The following is a 21,872-nucleotide window of genomic DNA, read 5'->3' as shown; positions in this document are numbered from 1 at the left end:
GTAAGTACGGTGATTTATCAACACCCTTCTCGTCCTCCCACGCACCCCCCCCCCCCCTCTTCCTTTGGCCTATCCCGGTTGCAAACAGCCTCCGCTCTCTCCAGTAAATTACCTTATAAGTGGAAGCATTGACTACGGGGACTCTTTGATACATCGAACACAATCACAATTGATCTGAGAGAGCGGATTGTCGGGTGAGGTTCGAGCGGTTCACGGGGGCCTCGAGCGGCGAACGAGAGGGAACAAAAGCGTCTTTTGATAAGGATGTGACACGAAGCAACGTTTCTCCCCCGGAGCCAGACGCCGCGCTAAACGCTATCGGCGATGTGGGAACGCTCGATGAAAAGTGTAACATGATCCCATCCGCAAGCATATGAATTATACATTTTGAGATCTTTTACCCGCAACACCCACTGGGGATAATAAAATGACATCAACATCACACTGCTGCTCAGTCCAAAAAGAAAAAGGAGCGTCAGACTTTGACGGAGGAAATCGTCACGCGCTCGCCACGGGGTTGTCACGACTACACACGAGGGCCAAATTGTAGAAATTATGTATAATGGAACTTTTAAGGTTGACATTTTCCTGTAAGAAATAGAAAAATCCCCCCAGCACTTCATCACAGGGGTTACGATTAAGTCCACTCCCGCAAAAAGTCTGTAGATAATATATTAAATAGAAATGAGCATGCTAGCATAGCATTCATGGCACCTATGGTATTTTTCTTTCACCGTCTGCTTTTGAATCACTTTCTTCCTGAAAATATTGGGTGAACTCCAAGTTTTCGGTGCTTTCTGAGGTTCCATTTATTACTAAACGTTTTAGAACCCCAAAAGGCTTCAACTGAAATGATTCTTGTCTCCATTTTGTATTTCAGCTTTGAATGAAGAGTTTCTGTTGTTCTTCGATGTGGATACGCACTCGTACTGCGGTGCGATACGAACTCTTTGGAATCCGGGGGGGGGGGGGGGGGGGGGAGAGAGAGAGAGAGAGAGAGAGAGAGAGAGAGAGAGAGAGAGAGAGAGAGAGAGAGAGAGAGAGAGAGAGCTTTAATGAGCGTTATCACACGCTCGCCAAACACTTCAAACGAAGAGGCTGGCTTGAGCCGAAACAGAAAATAAGGCAAAGATGATTGCCTCTAAAGCGCAAGAAAAAGAGATTTAATTGTGCGTGGTAAGAAAAGCCTAGGGTAAAAAAAACTGTAGTTATTGTGGGGTTTTTTTTTTTTTTTGGGAGTCAATTACTCACCATTATTTGCTGTAATTATCGGGGCACCCCTCGCAGGTTGCTCTTACTCACCCCCCCCCCCCCCCTCCCGGAAGCGATGCAGAGAATGTTCTAGGCGAGCTTTTCACATTCAGATGAGCTGTGAATATATAAACAAGTGGGAGAGTCCTCCTCGGTCTATTTAAAGCGTCCCCCCCGCAGGCAAGCGTATTTACAAGGAAACCGTTATCATTTAGTCTCTGTTGCGGATCAAAATGTCAAGCTCCGCCGAGAACGTGCGCAAAGCTTTAAGGCCAAAAGTGCAGTTTCACAGCCTCCGGATGCGGCGGTGAGCGGAGGGGAGGGGATCATTTAAAAAAAAAAAAAAAAAAAAACATTTGCAAATGCACAAATATGTTTAATTGAACCGGAATATCGCTCGGTGTGCGAAAATTGTTTGAAATCAATACGAGAAGCGAGAAGTACGGCCTTGAAGAAAGATGTGGATGATTTATTTTTTTCCAGGCGGCGTCAAGCGGCATGTGAGAATCGGGAAGAAGGGAGGAGGCGGTTTACAAAAGGTCAATTAAAACCGCACCGGTTTTAGCCAATTAAAAAAAGAGAGGGAGAATTTTTTTTCTTCACCTCTCTGACCAGCAGAGCAGGATTCATTTTGATAGGATGGTTTAAAATCACACCTTTCAATGTTCTTTTCTAAGCATATTTTTTTGAAACAACATACAAAAATACTCACCTTCCTCTCACGTTTTTTTTTTTTTTATACTGTATTACATTAAAGTCGCACTAGGAACTTTACAAACTAGTCGACAATGACATTCAGGAGTGTATCGAATAAAATGGATCATTCCTGGCCCTACCTGGATTAGATTCACAATTGTATTTCCGTCAAGCCAAGTGCATCCTCCCTCCCCTGCCGGCTAAAGGACCGGAGAGGAAGCAAGTTCCTCCATCCGGCGCGGTGACAGCTCCTTTGCCCCCCTTTGACCTGCGAGGAAGAGAAAACAACATCAATGGTAATTCCCCCTTCAAACACATTAACTGGGATGAACCGGGTCCCAGCGAGCCCCTCACAGCGCGCGCATTGATCGCAAGAAATCCATGAATAAATTTAGCACTAATTGATTTTTTTTTTTTTAACCTCCTTTGCTTTTCCTTCTCCTCTTTAGAAATACATTTCTAATTCGGAGGGAAAGCAGTGAACACAACATAGTTTGTTTTTTACGTCGAGTTGCGAAATATTCAATGGTATCTTGAAGCTGCTTCAGAGCAAGTCAAGTAAATTTTCAAAATAAAGTTTTTAAAACATTTCCTAATTATTTTGGGAATGTTTCCATGGCGTTTTCTTTTTTTTTTTCAAACTTTGTATATCATTTCAAAGTGACTGGAGCAACAGGCGCAGATTGGACCACCTTTTAATTGAGGATGTTGTGAAGAAAATGATATTGCGCACTGCCAGTTGGAAAAGTCCACATTGCAAAAATCAGAGTGAAAAAGGTAAATAAAGCTTGCAGAGTGGAAAAGGGTGTTTTGGTTCAGATCACTACAGGTAAAGCACAAGAAAAAAGGGCTCGGCATCAATTACTATTCTTGCTCTTAATTGAAGAATGTTTACAGAAAAAAAATATACAGGGAATAAACAGTAAATGAAAAACTTTTGAAGAATTAAGTATAGTATGTAATGACCGGTAGTTGATTTTGTTGCAACATTTCATGACAGGTAAACTAACTCACAATTCAAATAATTACTATCATGATAATATTGACATCTAATTAAAATCAATATAAAACCAGTAATAATGACCATAATAATAACAATAATAATAATCATTATCATAATAAAAAAAATAATGAATTAATTAATAAAAATCTGAATTGCCCAAGATAGCAATAATCGAAATAGATCAGCTGCTGTGTGACTTGGTCGGTACTGGATGTCGATTCAAGTATCATACTGCCACCTACTGGTCTACCTCCACCACAAGAAAACATTCCCTCATTACGCGCCTTGTGATTATGATTACTCTTTCTGGATTAATTCAACAGGGACGACATCTGAGGGAAGCGACATGCTAGGGACTCGTACATTTAGTTCAGCATGAAATGTTGGATAATAACCAGGAGACGTCTTCATGATGTTGCACATGAGATAGGAAAATCTCGCAACATTCCCATTGCTCAACCATGCCATGAAATATAAAAGCATAATAATTTATTTGGATGGAAAGCTTGCTTGTATAGTGAAGTAAATAAACAAGTAGAACATCTGGAGACGGCATCAAGCGCGCTTCAAATCTTTTGGACTCCATCACTGCGTGTCCACCAAAAATAAGATAACTATCTGAATTTTCCATTTTTTTTATAAGTCAATAGTAAAAATACATTTTTTATTTAAGCTCATTAGTTGAAGCTGCCACCTGAAATGGACAAATCAATTTAGAATCTTCAAAGAACCTATTTTGTGTGTTTTGGAGGATGTGGAAGGTACCTCAGAATCACGAGGCGGACGTGCGAACCACTAATCCACCGCGTTTGCCTTTTTCTGAGATGATTCCTCCCTCCAAAACGCACAAAGTAGTTGAGCTTCATTATGTTTGCCATGTCCAAGAACCTCCCAGAGGCTCAGCATCTGCCGCCCTGCCGTGTCCACAACTGGAAGAGACGAGGCGCTTGTCACTTTGGTGAAGCAGCCGTGTTGGAAAACGGCGGGATGACGCAATCGCTAAAGGTTGCGGGCTGGGCCCGGCATGCGTGTCGGCAGATGGGCCGCCGTGTCGCTGCGTGTTCACGGCCAAGTGAATGACCCGGCAGATGTTTAACGTCGAGGCCGGCCTGTCGCACGCACACACGTGGCACGCAGAGGCAAGTGCGCACATGGTGCATTTTTTTTTTTATCACATAAGAAGCAGAAAAATTTGGTGTATGCAGATTTTGCCCGTAATAGCCATCACTCAAGCAATAATCGTTGCAGAGAAGTGCAAAGACCTCGAAAGAACATTTGAACGTTCACAGAAGGCCATATTATACTTAAAATGTAAACTTGGTGGATATAAAAAGTCGACATACCCCTGTTCAAATTTCAGGTTTTTCAAAAGAAATAATTAGAAAACATTTTCCACCAACAACAAACTAAAAATAACGCAAAATTTGGGGCAGACTTTGACAAATTAGAAGAAACGGCGCTTGTAGCAAAGACATATTGGATCTTGGAGAATATTTCAGAGAGAAAACCTGGCCAAATAAAATCCAAACACTCGGCTGGATTGAAGCAATCTCAACATATCAGCATTAAACTGCGGGAGACTTTTTTTTTTTTCTTTTTGGGCAGAGGGGGGCTCTACATTTTTCAGACACAGTCAATAGATCTAAATATTTTACGGTGCTGCCGCGGCCGATTTATTGTTTGATGTTTCAGAAAAAACTTGCACGGAATGAAAGAGGCTTCATTAAAAGCAAAGCCACCCCCCACCCCACCCCACCCGCTGAACGAACGAGACCCTGCCATTGGCTTTGAACGTGAAGTTTAACTGGGATATTGATCATTCTCTTTCTTCTGTGACAAAGGCCACCAGGGACGCCAGGAGGTGTCGGCAGATAAAGGCACGCCGCCAATAATACGTGCGTGCGTGTGTGTGTGTGTGTGTGTGTGTGTGTGTGTGTGTGTGTGTGTGTGTGTGTGTGTGTGTGTGCGTGTGTGCGTGTGCGTGCATGTTTACAAGGTGAAGCTGGGATACGCTAAAAAAAAAAAAATAGAAAAGTCCAATTGTTGACTTCTACAATGAGAGTGAGACCCATTGATTGTTTTTTCTCATAAACGTTTTTGGGTTGACTGGCATTGTATGATGGGGGCCCGATAGGCCTTTGTCTGGTCATGTGGTCAAACATTGTGCCGAGGTGGCACGGTCGTCCTTCACAGACATCCCCCCCGTACGGGCCTCACCCTCGGCCGCCTTGTCAAGGTCTACCCTCCGCTCTCCGAGGGAGCTCTGACGGGGGTCACGGATGACGCCCGCCCCGCCTCGCTGCCAGACGTGACAGCGCAGCTGGGCCGCTTAATGACAGAAGGGGCCCGATTCGCACCTGCCCGACCCGGGCAGGGCTGGCAACCTTGTTTGGTAGGAGGGGGGGGGGGGGGGGGGGGGCGGGAATGCCGCCACGTTGGATGGGCAGATGTTCAGGACATGGCAGAGACAGCTGCACCATGGGGACCCCCACTCATCTCTCTTCTATAATTGAAAATCATGTAAAAAGGTCAATTGTGTGATATTGTCTCTCCGTGACAAAAACAAGGGCTGTCAGTTTTGTCGTTTAAATGCGCTTGGAGGAAGATGCGAGGGCCATCTGCTGAGGGAAACCTCATCATGGATTGCATGAAGCGTACTGTTGTGACATATGGACTTCAAAAGAAGTACACGGGGACGCGGTGACGCCGATTCCGAGATTATCAACACGTGATGAATGACAGGCAGCACTGAGTCGGCTGGAAAAACTTCACGGGGGGCGATCGTCGTCTTAACGTGGCGGGATGCGTAGTTCAAAGGCAAGACGGCTTCTGGGCTTGCTGAACTTTTGCTTGTTATCAGGAGCTGAGAGTGAAGAGGAGGGAATTGATCTCTTGTCTAGCAGAGGTGCGGTTGCCCCCCCCCCCCTTCCCCGGGCTCTCATCCTTCCTTACTTCCCTCCCTCCTTCCCGATGGCTGCCTCTCCTCCAGCTGACACTTGTCCTGCCACCGCTGCAAGAGGCGTACGCTGAGTTCCTGACACCGGGATTGATCTTTTCTCTCCTTTTTAAGCTCGGTATCAAACTCCTGGAGACTACTTGGAGACAAAGAGAGGTGGAGAAAGGGACAGAGAGTCCAAGGGGGGGGAGCGGTGAAGGGTATTGTCAAGTCCCATTGTGTTCTCAAACTAACAATATTTTGTGATGACATGATACACACAGCAAGGTAGAATCGATTTCAAAATTGTGCTTCCGGTCTATAAATCGCTGAATGGTTTAGGTCAAGATTATATCATTAGTTATTTTATTCGTTCAAAACAAACATGGTGAAGCAGCAATGAGCTGTTATGCTGCGCACAAATGGAAGAAGCTTCCACCTTCTGCTCTTTTCCCAATACGGTCATAAGGCATTTTTAAAATCGTGACTTGTGAACGTGCTAAGGATTTTCACACAGATCACATTTTGATTAAAGACGGACCCCATAGAGCATGTTGTCAGAGGCTTCTTGGGACCTTTGTTGTGTTTGTTAGGCCAGTAGATCTTTACAGTTATTACTGTGTGATATTGGCATTGTGAAGGCTAGTGTTGAGGGGGGGGGGGGGTTATGGGGATGGGCGGACAACAGTGTGGGGGTCTGGCAGCAGACGCGATAATTTGCAGGTTAGCCAATTTCAGATTGGCCCGATACCCTTGGTAAACATCGGCGAGCGGACCCGGGCAGCGGCACGCTGGTGGAGACGAATCAAGTTTAATAACAAAAGGTTCTAATTGCCTCGCGCAACCTCCATCAGCTCTGAACTCTAATTACGCCGAGAACACGGCACACTGTCACCTAATATTAAGTTGTCCGGGAGCCGACCGGCGATAATCGATAAACGCTTTAAGTTGGGGGCGAGAAAATGAAAATAACGACGCCGCTTCTGTTCAGTGGGAACCGGCAGCACCCAAAGCCCTTTTGGCTCATGAGAAGACTTTTGGGAGGGTCCGAGGATGATTGCGGGCTAATAATCCTGAGTGCAGCCCCCCCCCGCCTCCACCTCCTGGATAAAAAACGCTCACGTACTTTCATGTGAGGAGAGCCCAACCACCATCACCACCGCTGGCAGCGGCTTCCCAGCGGGCCGCCCGAGCACCCGCGTGTCTTGAGTGGAAAGGTGAACACGGTCACTCTAATTACAGGGGCCCCGACTCTCTCACACGCTCGCCAGGCATAAGTAAAGACAGGCCAATTAGGGCGAGCGGGAGATAAGGGAAGTTTTATTTGTATACTAATTAAGCCCCTGATGAAATTCAAAGGGGAGGCGGTCGGAAAGGGGATCAGGGGAGGGAGCGGGTAATTGTGTGTTTGAGGAAAGGTTGCTCTAGGTGCAGTTATCTGAGAAGCACAGCCTTGAGATAGTTGCCCCCTAATCCCACGCTGAGCCCACCGCCGCGCTGCAAGGTCTCTCATAATTTGATCCGTTACGTAGCCAACGCTAAGCTCTGACAGCAAGATCATCGGCGCCGTTTATTGCTTATTTGCTGGGAAACAAAAAAAAAAAAAAACAAAGCAGCGCTTTTTCATTATTGTCGTTAACACCAAAATAAAGACAAATTGGACCGGGAGCAGGTTGTTGGATCAGATGACATCATGGGCTATTGTTTGTATTGCTTTTGTTGAAAAAAGTTACGAAAGAACTGATCTATGTTAACGAAGAATCGTCAAAATGCAATGAACTGCAAAATTGCTGATTTTTCTGATAATTGAACGTTTGAGACAATCCCGAAAGGTTTTACTGAGCTAGACGTACGTAGCGTATCGCGCTTACGTCGCCTGAGCGCGGGAATCAAGGCCAGATTACTCAATGCTACTCATGGCGTATGAGCTACCTAGCTAGCTTTGTCTGGCTGCTAATGTGGCTAAATACGTTGTGGAGTTTCTTGAGTCTGTTAGCATCGCCGTTGTTGCGACAAATAAGCTTCACTTCAAAGAAGACGGTGAAGCTATGATAATTGCTAAGCTAACCTACAATTATAAAACACCAGAATTAAGTGTGTGGAATCACAAAAGTTTGATTTGAACCACATTGAAGATAGCATTCAATTTGGAAAAGCAAAATCGCAGGCAAATTTAATTAATCAAAAAATATATACAAACTCTAATAAGGCTAATAATAATTAAACAACAACATCATGTTAAGCTAGCACGTAGATCAACAGGGAGGAATGACCATATTGCATGTCGAACATTTATAATCTCAATAATCAATTCAGGCCGCACATTCAATTAAAAAAGTTGAAACTGAATTCAAATTTGTGTTTGAAAATGCCGACTGCAAATGTTTCTTGACAAGAAAATATAGTTAGCCGAAGCACACCCAACAGCTGTGAATCCATGAAACAGAAACGTCACTTACCTGAAGAAGTCATCATTAGCATGTCAACCCTCAAGCCGTCCTTTCAAGATCAGCGTTCAATCGCGACAAGTGTTTCATCCCTTATTAGCCATTAGCACCCCTGTGACACGTTGTCACGGTAAGCCCGCTCGGGTCGGATATCAAAGTGCCCCACCCCCACCGAGCTTTTCAGAGCCACCTCTTTTCCCGGCCTCTCCGCAAAGACCACATGCGGCACACTGAAGAAAGTCAAGAAATCGCGGCAGGGGGTTGCGAGCAATTTTTCTTTGTGCTCGAGCTCTGGGCTTCAAATTGAATTTGCACACTGCTGGATGAAAATATTAATGATGTAATCATTCCAGCTCACATTGCTAGTGTAATGTGTGCGTTGTAAAGGGAATAGATTATCCCCCCCCCCCGCTAAACGCTAACGCTACAATAAAAACGGCATTTTGGGGTTCGGGGCCTGCTCGGCTGGCGTGTTGTGCGATATTGTCTTGACACTTTGACGCTTTAATGCGGACTTTGAAGTATTCCCGCTGTCACGCGTCATTTACACTTAATATCACCACGCCATGAGAAAAATAACATTTAGCCGCGACCGTTTGCCAGTTGATGCGCTCGCCGGAGAGGCACTTGGGGAAGATTTGAATAATTCATCGGCGTTAAACCCATTAAGAATATCCGTGCGGACACCTTTTTTGATGTTAAAGACAGTGTATGATCTCGGGGTGCTTTCAAACTAGATCGGGCTTTACTCGGGGTGCCGGTTTTCCCCCCCAAGCGACAAAGATCAACTGGCACTTGTGCTAATTCCGCAGAAGTGTGGTCTCGGCTACAATCGTCAGGCTCGCACCCCAATCAGCATCTCGCCGCCTCTGCGGCCTCGGACTGATGAATCGCTCGCTACGTCTTCTCTCAGGGAATGCACCTTGTAGGGTGAAATCAACGCGCTTGCTGTCAAACGACTTTGAGGATGTACTTCAACACTTGGACTTCTAACTCCAAAGTTTATCAGCTTGAGAATTACTCACTTTTCGTTTTCATATGAAATTAATGTTGTTTACTCATTTTCTGCAAACACATCAGTTCAATCTTCATCCATCCGATAGCCGCCTCGCCCCCCTCCCCCGCCCACCGCCACCTCAACCCCCCTTCCCCCAAAATATATATTTGTAGGTGATGCAAACACAAGTAACAAACCAGCGGCTCAAAACAGGGGCTGCGAGAGACCTGAGGAGCATAAATCATCAAAAAAAATCGCCAAGCACTTCGAGGTGAGAGCGCGAGCGTAAGCATTTGAATGAAAGCTAATTCGACACAACGTGCGTCACGGATGGCAAAAAAAGAGACAGGCCCTTGTCTCCCGCAGCACGAGAACTGTCAAAGTCCGGCACGGTTTCGACTTGACTCTTGGCTTCCCCTCAAGTCTCCTCAAAAGCGTGACATTGTACGCCGAGGGTACGTTTAGGGTACGCTTTGCATGCCCACCACCTGAAGCACTGGAAAAAAAATGTGGCCCTTGCTTACAAATTCCTGCAAACGCAATGATAGCAACGGAGACGCAAAATGACGGAATGAAGTCTTGTGACCCTTCAACAGTTCCTTGAGTGGTTATTAGCCAGAGGCCATTGAGAAAGGGGAGGGTGGTGGTGGGGGAGCTCTAGAGAGCATCCCACACAAGAGCCAACGACAAGCTCCGCGCAGAAAAACTGCTAGAGAAGCACATTAAAGATAATTAGCAATGAGACCGCTGGCTGCCCCTTAGCTTTGTATCCCCCCGGTTCTCTTTCCCCATTTGTGCTTTAAGAACTATTTCACCATTACAAAGATGATCATTTCATTAACTGAGCAGTGGAAAGAAACCAACAACAAGCACAGTGTACATTTTCGTGTTTATCCCGGTCCACTGTTAGCATTCTTAGCTAGTGTGCCTCAAAGAGGAGAGATAAATGTACTCGATTTGATATCTCGATTGAAAGAAACAAAGCGTGATTTGCCTAAACAAAACAAAAATCATCTTAGCCGTTAGCATTCTAAAGCATCATTCGTTCACCAAATTCTACATATCATCCAAAAAAATGGAGCCATTTCTTTTCTGGGTTTCTTTTACTAAAATATATCTGTTACCATTTTGAGATCATGCTTAACCAACATTCGCCAGCAATTATTAGCATCATCAAAACCAAATTCCCCCGTCTGATAATCATTTGTTTGCAGTCAATGCTAACTTGCCTCAGCTTTTCAAACCCCAGAACCAAATTAGTTTACTTTCCTCATTAGCAATTTAAGTAACAGTTTTTTCACTCCCCTCGACCCTTCGAACCGAATATACCTCAAATATTTTAGTAGCTTAGCCACCAATCTGCCTGCAGCATGCATAGCAATGTAAACGCTGCCATATCATATTCTAACCTTGGCCATTAGCATTCCAAGCTAACAGGCCTCTGTCTGTATAATCACGCCGAGTCTGGCACAGGCCATTAGCGGAACCGCGACACGGCACTATTATCCAAGCCCTTTAGCCGTGTTCCACCCATCTTAAAAACAAGGTAGTGTAATCTAGAACGCATTTCAGAGCAATTAAAAATTCTCCGACACAATTACTTATTCCCTACGGCGGGAGCCCGCCTCAATCAACACGCTCGTGTAATGGGTTTACGGCCTTGACGCGCCCAAACATGTCCTGCCTATCTGCCCGCTGCTCTTCTCAAGGCTGCGGTTATTAATTGTGGCTAAAGTCGATAAATACAATCACCGGTGCTCTTAATGCTAATTAGTCTTTGAGATAATATTTATGATTTCATAAGCGCATATTTCTCCAAAGGCTGAGGCGTTGTGGCCCCCTTTTCGTCGGTCATAGGCTGTCTTGGATATAATCTATCTTTAGGGAGACACCGGGCCAGAAGACTGGCAGTAAATACTAATAGTACTTAGTGGGAGCTTTGGGGGGCTTTATTGAGCCGGGCAGCGCAAGCAGACTATGTTAATTTTATAGCAAATGTCTGTTTGTCGACCAGGACGCGCTTTCAAAATGGAGGAGGGGGGGTGATGACTCTCAAAAAGAAACATTGTGGATTGTAGCATCTAAAATAATAAACAGGTTTTTGTTTGAATTCAGATAACTCAATTTGAGTTTACAACATAAAAACAATTAAATTTAATGTTATCTACAATATCTTTGAGTGCTTTAGTTCAGAATGCCTAAGTATTGTATTTTTTAAGGCATAACTTTGCATGATACACGATAGCAATTCTTCATTTTAACGGAGGTTGAAAATGTAAAACCTTAATAATTATTGTCAGGGCACTCTTTGAAATACCTACTCTGAACTAATTAGGTTAAAGTTATACTTTAATATTTTTAAAAATCGCAGTCAGTGAATTATTGGAGTACACGACTACAACAACCATGTCGACTTAAATATTTATTAGAATAATCATGTCATTTTGAGTTCTGAACTAATAATTATGTTCATTTTGATCACTTTAATTAAGGGGAAATTTCAAAATTGTCACTTTGGTTATTTTGTATCAATAAAGTTTGTGATTATGTTTCTTTGTCGACATGATTTAGCAAATTACCAAATGTGTATTTTCAGAATATGTTTTAAAACATTGCAGACCACAGTTTTTTGCATGATACGGTAGCAACGAATACAGATGATTTAAAAGATGACTTCATCTTTTGTGGATGTATTGGGGGGAAAAAACAGCTCTCCCGCAGAACTCTCTAGGCTGCTTTTGTGAGCACCGCAACATGGCCGTGCTACATAATGCAGCAGCGGTCCAACTATTGATCGGCGTCACCACATCAAGGTGAGCATCCGTCGTCCTGAAAGAGGCCAAGCGTCCGCCGCTTGAGGCGATGCCCGGCCGAGTGACACATGATGAAACCACATCAAGGGCACTAAGAGTGGCCGCGGCACCTTTCTAGTCACTGCTTCAAAGCTGAGAGCAGCCCCTGGCAGTGCAAACCCCCCTTACCACCTCTTCCTCTTTTTCCCTTTTCCAGCTTCTGTGGGCTTGTTGGTCCTACTCGCCTTCCAAAGGCCTTCGATGTCAAAAGAGCTCAAAGATTTTGGAAACATACTGGCTGGTTGGTCTGCGCGCGAGCATCTGGGTGTGAGCTGTGAGGGACAGCAGCTCTTTGCGAGTGTTTTTATTATGGATTTTGAAAGCGTGCATTGGCACAAATCACGAAGGAGTTTTAAAAAACACATTTTGTCAAATATAAGATGGGCTTATTTCTTTTTTACAATCCCAATAAATTCTTCAAATCGCTGATACATATTCAATACAGTTTTCAAGGTAAAAAAAATTGGGGAAAATAAACATGAAACAAATATTTTTTAAAAAAGGAAGAAAAATCTGCAAAGTGCCATACTGCAATTATGCAGTGGTGACTGTAGTTTAAATTGTAATATCAACAATCACCACTAGATGGCACTTATACTGGGTCTAATATTGCTATACTAAATTGCTAAAATACTATCATGTGAGACAGCCTAATAATTTGTATATAAAACTAATATATTGAGTCAGTTGATTTTGTAAGAAAAAACATTTACAAACTGAGTTCTTACCTTAAATGTTGATTTTCTGCTGTTTACTGTCATCCTTGAACAGTGATTTTTATGCAAGGGAGCCCACTGTAGAAAAAAAAACCAGTATCTGGTTATTTAGTTGTTTGCTTCAAACACTTTGGGTTAGCATCGTGAAACTTTTATATCTATAGCTACATCTATTTGACACATGCAGGTATTTGGTCCAATTTTTAAGTCACATTTTTGTTATCTACATCAAGTATGAAGTGGATCCTGAATTTTAGGATGAGCCTTTCTTCTTTTCTATAGTGTATAAAATAAAAACTAAACAGTGTCCACAGCTACATTCAGTGTGTGCTGTTTTTTCTCCTTTTTCTAGATAAATAAGTTATAATGCTTTGCCAAAAGGGACCCGGGATTTTTTTTTGCCCTGTGGGCACGACAGTCTTCATTTCCCTCCCTCCCGTCGTACATTCCCAGCAGCTTGTTGCCGGGTGATGATTGAGTCCCACATATTGAAGTTATATCTGGCAGCTGAGCAGGTTTATATGTTGGAGCTGATAACCACGCCAGCTCGCGTGACGTCCAAAGACTTGAGGAAGAGTGAAACGGGTGGGGGAAAAAAAAAAAGAAATGCCCAGCAAGCTCGTATATTTTCATCTATCTCCTCTGGTCTTTCCTCAATGATTTAGCACATCTTCATCACGGCTGACCCCGACTAACACGTGGCTCTTTATCCGGCGCTCCAGCTGAGAGCGCTGCTACCGGCTTGACAGCAGCCTCCGCCCAGCTTGTGTCAGTCAAAGAAAAGATAAACAAGGCTGAGGAATATTTGTCGATCTCGAACGCTGACTGTGGAGGGACGGAGTTTGTCGATCTCCATTCCATACTCTGTAGATGAAAACTTTGATTTGGTGAGGCTATGGTTATAGTCGAGCCATTTTGATTCATCTCAGGGGCGGCCATTTTGCCACTTCCTGTCGACTGAAAATGACATCACAGTACCCTTTTTACTCCAAACTCAGACTGTGCCCTTCCCTTTTCATAGCATAGTTTGTGACTTGTTTTTTTTCTCCCCCAAGTTTGTCATTTTCATCGTGGCGACCCATCAGTCTTCCATTATTGGCCGTTGCTTCTGGTCGGGTTGTGACATTTAAATGAATTTTGTTGCTCTGTACTTGTGCAATGACATTTGATTCCATTGCATTGGTACAAAAACCAGCAAGGTAATGGAGAAACCTTAGCAGTGCCCGGACTTCCTCACAAAGACTACGGGAGTCCATTTGAAAGGCGAGTAGTGAGTGCATTTGGCTTGTGGGAGTATCGAGTCCGGGGGAACGCGAAGGCTGCGGAGCAAAGCAGTACTTGCTGGAGCCTGACTTCGTGCGAGGCCTCAATTATTCATGCGGCGGTGCACATGTCAAGAGCTCACCGACATGCACAACAGCGAGGCCGAGAGCGAATCAAGCGGCGCGTCCAGGAGGGCGCATGGGCGATGCCCACAATGCACCTGGAGGAGAAAACGCGGCCCTTCGCTCGTTCCCGGATAAACAGACAACAAGGCTGCCAGAACGCCGGGCGCCTCCGTAGCCTTTTATTTGTTTGTGTCTTGGCGGAGATATCGGTGCTGGTGGGTTTCATCTTTTCATGGCTCATCAGACCACAGTTTGCTTCACTTTATTCTTCTCAACTCGCCATCATGCCCAGCAATGATTTGAAGTCGGCTGTCTGCTTGTCGACGCTGGTCCCCGACACGTCTAGATTAGCCGGCTGCCTCTCGACTTCCACAATTCACCACTCCGATCTCTTGAGTACTTTTTCTGTTGTCTATAGATCAATATGCCGCCGCTTAGATATTAACAGATTTTTTAGTGTCTACCTTTTCTGACATTTTTTGTTTGGTTTTAGAGACTAACTGGATGGACACTCAAAAAGCTACCTCAGAGGCTGTGCCAATAAAAACAGTCAAATGTCTAATTCGCATTCATAAGAGTGATGTTAGAAACATACACAAACCCAAACAGAATCAGTCTGCCGAGCGAGCACAGTCGGCCATGTCGGTTGCGCTGCATGGACAGCGAAAACAGGCTCAGCGGCGCGCTGGCCCTCCGATGGCATCGGTGACTGCTCTATCAGCATCCCATAATTTATGTTGTGCTAATTAGGTCCCCGGTGGCCGTCTCTCTCGGACTCCGGCTGGCCGATAGCGGCGGCTGGTCGCACGAAAATGAGCTAAGGAGGAATGGGGTGGTCCCCGCCAAACTGAGACGCGGGCATGTCATAATTACTGTTAGTGAATAATTAACGCCCCCTGTCCCGGTTCGCCTCTCGGAATACAACATCCACGCCGCATTCGTGGACAGATGTCACAGAGTCACGGAGGAAGGCTCAGCAGCTGCATAGCCCCAATGCAACTGTGCTGTCTTCTCATTAGCCGGGGCCCGGGTCGCCGGGTCACACAAACCTGCGGGCTCGGGCCTATGTGTTATTAGCAAGCCAGGTCGCGCACGGTAGTCTAAAACCAGCGCCTGCACTAGGTGTAAACATCGGAATACAAAATAGATGCTGTCACGGAGCGTGACATTTCTTTATGTTTGCTGCGTATGGACCAATGTATCTCCACGTGAGCTCCCGTAATCGACATCGCACTGTTCACACAAATTTCCCTTTCGACATGAAAAGCATTCATGTAAAAAAAAAAAAAAAAAAAAAAAAGACAAATTATGTTCAACACGGTGTTACATGTAGTGTACAAAGATTTCCAAGAAAACACTCTTTTACAATTTGGGGGGAATTAATGGGGAAACAACGCTGTCTAGTGGCCAAAGTGAGACAATGGAGTACACAAAACTAACGGCAAAAACAATGTCAAAGAAAAACATACCTGTAGAAGACAATACGGAATAGAGTTTGTCTTTTAATCTTGCCACCAATACATCTGCTCCCTAAACAAGCAAAATATTCAAAATTACAATGTCGAATGAAAGAACGAGTCGTCCATGCTCATGAATAGAAGGAATTTAATTGGCGCCAAAACGGCGACGATAGAAACCTTCTATAAAAGTATTACTATCAATAAGAATAACATAAAAGACATTTATATCACAATAAAATGTCACTATACACAATATTTACCAAAAGCAGAAGCAAAGTCGCAGCTCCTTTATAAAACAACTTACCCTCATCAATCACACCGGGCGTAATGATGTTGCTAGGCAAACCCGACGGGCATACCGGAAGCAGAGTGCCCAGACGACACAGGAAATGACGAAATCTTAATTAAAAAAATTGTCTCATTAAGATTAAATACAAATAAAATAATAATTTCCCTGAACAAAATTAATAAAATTCACACAAATAGGAAAAATATAATAATTATTAACTCGTTCGTTACACGTACAGTGTTTACCTGAAAGACACTTCCAGCTGCTCCTTTCAGTGATGTCACTTTATTTGAGTGTGGTTGCACTTACGCTGCATTTCATAAAATAAAACAGCTTCACACCCTGATGGAATGCATAATTCATGCAATGCTAAGCAACCGAGGAATAAATATGCCTTTTGAACACATATTACAGAGGCTCGGTTTGACAAGCTGCTTTTTCAGAAATGTATTTTATTTTTCCCTTTCCATATAGAGAATGTAATAAAACTCAGCCCTCAAGACATTTAAAATGCTAATCATCAAGTAGCTTTTAATATCATACAGACAATAAATAATTCACACCAATGTCCATTCGGTGTAATTCATTAACTCTGGACCAAATCCCTCTTTATTTCCAATTCGCGCGGCCTTGAAACACTTTAATCCGGCTTGCTAAATCAGATCAAATCATTATGACGACTTTCGGGATGGGGAGCTCTTTTAAACCTGCTCAAGGACAATCTTTTGAGGGGAAAAAAGTACAGTGAAGTGCATATTTGCTCTTTTTTGTGAATCTATTATAAAGTTTTCCAGGGGTTGGTTACTTGTCGATATTTGGTGAAACTTTGGTTTCTCAGTATTAGCACTTGGTTACATCTCAACCAAATGATTTTGATGGACAAAATCTTTCCTGCCACGAGACTTAAAGGCAGCACAGTGGTTCGATACCGACGAGCCTTGTTGTTGACCACGCGTGTGATGGAGTTGCCCGAACCAAATGCAACAAAACGCAACACTGTTTACCATTTGCGGATGGCTTATTTGTCCGAGTGTTGGGGCGTTTTACATCACGCTTGCATCAGTCAGGGCTGAATAAAAGAGTGTCTTCTGTCCTGCAAGGAGTGAGATGTGAGCAGTACCGCCAAGTCCCTACATGGGCCTGGATGCAAATTAGCAACATTGATGGACTCTGAATTGCAATTTGGAGACACTTCTCCAAAGCGGCACACCAAAACTTTACTTTGTGACACAGGTTGACTTCCAAGTTGCTAGGTATGTAGCCGACGTTTCGGCAGGAATCAAATTGATTGGACTCCTAAGGGTTGTTTAATCACAAGATGCTAATTCGCTAATAGCTGCCAAGACTATCACGTAGATTATTCAAGCAGCACTTGAGTAATACCAAGTCGGTCATGTTGTCTAAAATCAGCTCTCACAAAAGTCAAGAATCAACACAGAGCGGCCGGAGAGTATAAAATATACATTTATTCAGAGCCTGAGCGAGATCAAACGGCAAAATTGATCTGCTGTTCCTTCGAACCCTCGGCCTCTCTCCTTCGGCTGTAAACTGAAGCGCGACGATTCGTAATGGCCGCCGCCGTCGTCAGATAACAGCCCCGCTGTCACCTTGCGACCATTTCGGTTTCATGTGTTTGCCAGAGACTCGTAAGCGTCTCCCAAAAGCCCCTTTCACACTAACCATGCTGCAATCAAAACAATGGAAGCGAGCCAATGTGGTCTCCGGGATCCTCTTGTTCGTGCTAGATTAAAGACTGTGACTCGTCGCAGCGGTTTTAATTAATTGCTCTGTGTCTTCTCCGGGCTCGTTGTTTAGATGAGGCGGAATCTTTCCCTACTTTTATCCAGCCAAGGCCCATAAACATAGCATAAATAAGAAGGAAATGTATGTTTGGTCAATTATTTCTTTGTTTGATGATGATTCTTGGCAGGAAATATCATAACATTGGAAAGTGTTTGTCTTTTAAATGATGCTACAGTTGAAGGAATATTTGTGAGATGAGCAAGAAAGAGGAGTGTGTGGTTTGCGCCCGTTTGCCAAATCTTCGTCACCCTAAAGTATATCCATTGAAATAATCAAGATTTTTGGGCCCTAAGTTTAAAGACGTACTAGTTGTCTTTCTTTTGGTATTCTCATGGCTCGGCAAAGGTCAAACTGCGCTACGGTGGGTGTGAACAAAGAGGTTTTAATTCCCAGCCAATCAAATCGGCTCCACTAATTCCTTTGATTTCTTTGAAAGGAAAATTGCATTTAGGTCGGCAAAAAAACCTGTATGTCTCCTTTAATTCAAGAGAAGTTGATGGCCAGCTTGTGCCCCCCCCCCCCCCCCCCCACTCCCCAGCCCCGTCAGAGCCAGCCTGTAGGTCAGTCGGTCGCCGTCCCAACGAGGCCGCCCTGTCGAGGGTCATCCGCTGCCCACTCCCTTACCTCCGTTATTTATCTCCCTGGAACGCTTCATCCCTCTTCCTGTCAAAGCCCCTCCCTACCCCCCTCCCCACATTGGTCTCCACTGAGGTTGGCACTGATCCTCGTGTGTGTTCGCCAATACCAACTACCCCCGAGCCAAAGCCTGTGGACTCCACCCCCCTCCCCCACCCATCCAGGTCAGATGACATGAGTTCCAGGGCACCTCTCTAACAACAAGGCCCGTCGTCTATATGTGAGAAGTCCATCCGAGGGGTAATTACTTTCCCGAGTTAGACTCTGGCACTGGACTTCTTGGCCCCCCTCAAGTCTCCGTGGACCGGTCAGGACTCGGCACCCCCCTTTCATTAGAAGCGAAAACAGACCGCAAGTGATGCCTAGTGATAAATTGGTTCGCCTCGCGTACTTGGGAGGCGAGGGCGGAGAATGACACTGGGAGGACGTGGAGGGGATGAGGAAGTCACAAATACAGCCATTGTAGATAAAAATATCTTTGGTGGAGTGCTCCACTTTCCCGGATTGGAGGCCACGGTATCCCCCCCAGCCCTTGTTATTTGGTACCTTGGCTTTCGGCGAGGACGAGGCAGAGCCTTTTGCCACACACGGGAAGGACTGAGCCTAAAATAGGGAGCATTAACATCAATGTAAGGTAATGACAGGAAAATGGTGGCTCCTTAGCATCCGCGCACCTTGCACTGACAGACTAAAGTGACACTCTAAGGAAAGAAAGCAGTGCAATTAGAGAGGTTCAAGTAGCAGCGCTTTGATTTATAATTCACTGCAAGCAAGCAAGTGAACGCTCACCCCCCCCTCGCTAACCCAAGGCTAAGGGGATGACTCGAAATGAGACCTACGACTGGGAGAGCGTTCAGCAGCGGGAGGGGAGAGGCGTCGGATCAGGGGGGGGCCCGAGCTAAAGAAGCCGACTAATTTGCGCTCCGTTTGAGGTGGATTTAAAAAGGGAAGGAGAGACGTGAGGTCCATACCTGTACCTGCGAGGCGAGTTGAGATCACAGAATGTGGCAAACGGAGACAAGCTGAAGACAGTCAAGCATATGAGCTGAATAAATGAAAGATGGGATCAGTCACTTCAAAACTAAAAAGTTTGCTCCGATTTTTTTTTTTTCCTGGCTCCGATTCCAAGTGCAAAGTCAAAAAGGGACTGTAAAGTTGATTGTTTGTGAGCTGCCTTTTTGTGAAAATATGTTCTGGTCCTTTGAACATATTGGTTGATTAAATGCTAATAAGATAATGAGGCTATTGACTCCCCATGCCCGTCCTTTCAACAGTGGCCTGATATTCCCAGCCGTTCATCTCTAAAAACATACCCGAAATTCCGCCGGGCTCCCAACGGGCCCCCGTGATCCCCTCCGATCATCCCGTATTCCGACGGCCCTTATAAAAGCTAATGTGCTGATTTTACGTTTTCAACCTGCCGTGATCCCTTCCCCGCAATCCCTCCTCCCTTGTTCCCTCCGGTTCGGCTTTCAGCGAGGATCGGCGGCGGCTTTGATCACAGTCCCCCGTTAAAGGTTTAAAAACGTCTCAATTCCTGACGATTGTTGAGGCCTCGGTGGTTTACTTTAAGCGCCCCCCCCCCCTTCCGCAATTTAAATGTAACACTCCTAAATGAGACACCTTCTCTCCCCGCTTCCCATCCTGCTGCCGCTTTCAAGTTCCCCCGTTTGGGTGCCATGGCCGTAAGCCCTAGATTTTGTCTCCCCCATCTTTTTTTTTTTTTTTTTTTGCCAAATACAAAAAAAGACCCAGTAAGCCGGGTCTTCATCGACGTAATCCCCAGATCTCCCACTCTCTCGGAAATCGATGGCGAGGTTGAGAGGGGGTGAAACTTCCTTCTTAACTCATCGAGCTGGGAAGTGATAAAGTCCTGGGATCACTTTTTTTTTTTTGTGCAATTGCAGTGGCGCCATGATGAAACTAATGGTGTGATTTCGTGCTCAGTAGCCGCTTAGCATGATGTCCTTTATAGCGGGTCTTTGTGTGGATTGTTTTTCTGCCATATTAGAAAAATATTCGACTTATTTTGAGCTCAAGGAAAAGCTGATTAAATCCATTATGAAGTGTCTAAAATTGTATGAGGGAAAAAAAAGTATCCGGACACCAATAAATAACTATAAATAACTAAAAATTGGCAACACACTTTTAATTAAGCTGTTTTACCCAATTTTGGAATACTTGGCACCTCAACTCTGAATTAGAACTTCCTTGTCGGACAATCAACTCAAAGGTCGTGTTGATTAACAGCGGTCAGGTTGAGGGTCAGTGCTAGGACAACAAGCCGTTTTTGGCTAATGTCAGCCTGATGGAGGTTTCCGGAGCAGTGGGGTAGTATGTTCCACTACAACCCTCTTGCCCCTCCGCTCCAGCACCGTAATTAATACGTTGTCGTATCAAAGTTGAAGCCTGGGAAATGTCCCGCGCCCGGCCCCCGCTTTCTTATTCAACAGCTGACCTCCAAGCAGCTGAAGGTTGCTTGGCAAACTTGGCTCGCCCCCGAGCGAAAACATCTGCTTTCCTCGCGGGCGTGACTGCCGCCGACCCCCGCGGACCCCCGCGCCTCAGCTGGCCGCCGCGGCCCCGGCGAGAGAGAGCCCTTCCGCTGTCCTCGCGCGATGACCCTCACATTTATAACCCCTCCAAACCTCGGGCCCAGACTCGGGGCCCTCTCCATCACCGGAGTGCCAAGGCGGTCACTTGACCGCTGAGAGGGAGCGCTCCTGTCTTGTTAGCCGCTCTTCATGGCCCGTTGACAGAAATGGAGGGGTGGCGAGGAAGGAGGGAGTTCTCTGGGCATCTGCGCAGCTCCCACAAAGTGGCGACGGTTGGAACTCTGACAGAAGCATCTGTCATCTTCTTGCCTTCGTACACTCACCTGCTGTCCGAAGGCCCGACTGGTCCTGCCTTCCCCTTTCGCTCGCCACCCGCGTCCTCTCGTCTCCTCCCAAGCTCTCGTGCGCCTCCTTTGGAGAATCCCACACATTGCAAACGTTCAACTTACGGACAAACTCGGTTAAGTAAAAAAAGAAAAAGCCACAATGGGGCTAAAAATGGAGTAAACCAGCAGAAATACCCCGCAAATAACACAATTTGGGGCTTTTTTGGGGTAATCAAGTAACACCAGTTCTAAATTGAATCATAATGAAGAGGATAAACTTTGTTTGGGGTCCTTTGGGTGTCATGAATCTGTGCTTGGTACAATGACATTAGATTGACATTTTTGTTATAAGCCGATGAATCTAAGCAGGGTTTCAAAACTAGCAAGAATTTTAGTAGCTAATTGTGCTCACCGCTGTCAGAATTCTTGGTTTTGGTTTATGTTCTTTTGGCTAGTTGTCAGCTAGCTCTGTCAAAATAAAATAAAATAAAATAAATGGAATAACATTTGAGGGTTGG

General features: G+C 45.0%; 1 protein-coding gene across 9 annotated transcripts in view; it reads right to left on the bottom strand.

Moving 5' to 3' along the window:
- The window catches only part of cntln (centlein, centrosomal protein), a 226,198-nt gene extending 210,093 nt beyond the window's left edge, over positions 1–16,105 (bottom strand). For 7 of the 9 annotated variants that reach the window (XR_015065994.1, XM_085911193.1, XM_085911192.1 and 4 more), the window contains exons 1-4: positions 16,050–16,105; positions 15,755–15,815; positions 12,910–12,975; positions 2,088–2,215 (exon numbers count right to left, since the gene is read on the bottom strand). The gene's annotated coding sequence lies outside the window, so the exon portion shown is untranslated. Of the gene's footprint in view, positions 1–2,087; positions 2,216–3,715; positions 4,596–12,909; positions 12,976–15,754; positions 15,816–16,005; positions 16,027–16,049 lie in introns of those variants that run through there. The other 2 variants (XM_085911188.1, XM_085911189.1) reach the window with 2 other exon arrangements.
- Between the last annotated feature and the right edge of the window lie 5,767 nt (positions 16,106–21,872).

Source organism: Syngnathus leptorhynchus, chromosome 5 (assembly GCF_054491065.1).
Source record: "Syngnathus leptorhynchus isolate UIUO chromosome 5, UIUO_Slep, whole genome shotgun sequence".
NCBI lineage: Eukaryota > Metazoa > Chordata > Actinopteri > Syngnathiformes > Syngnathidae > Syngnathus > Syngnathus leptorhynchus.
This window is presented reverse-complemented; position numbering and strand designations above follow the sequence as displayed.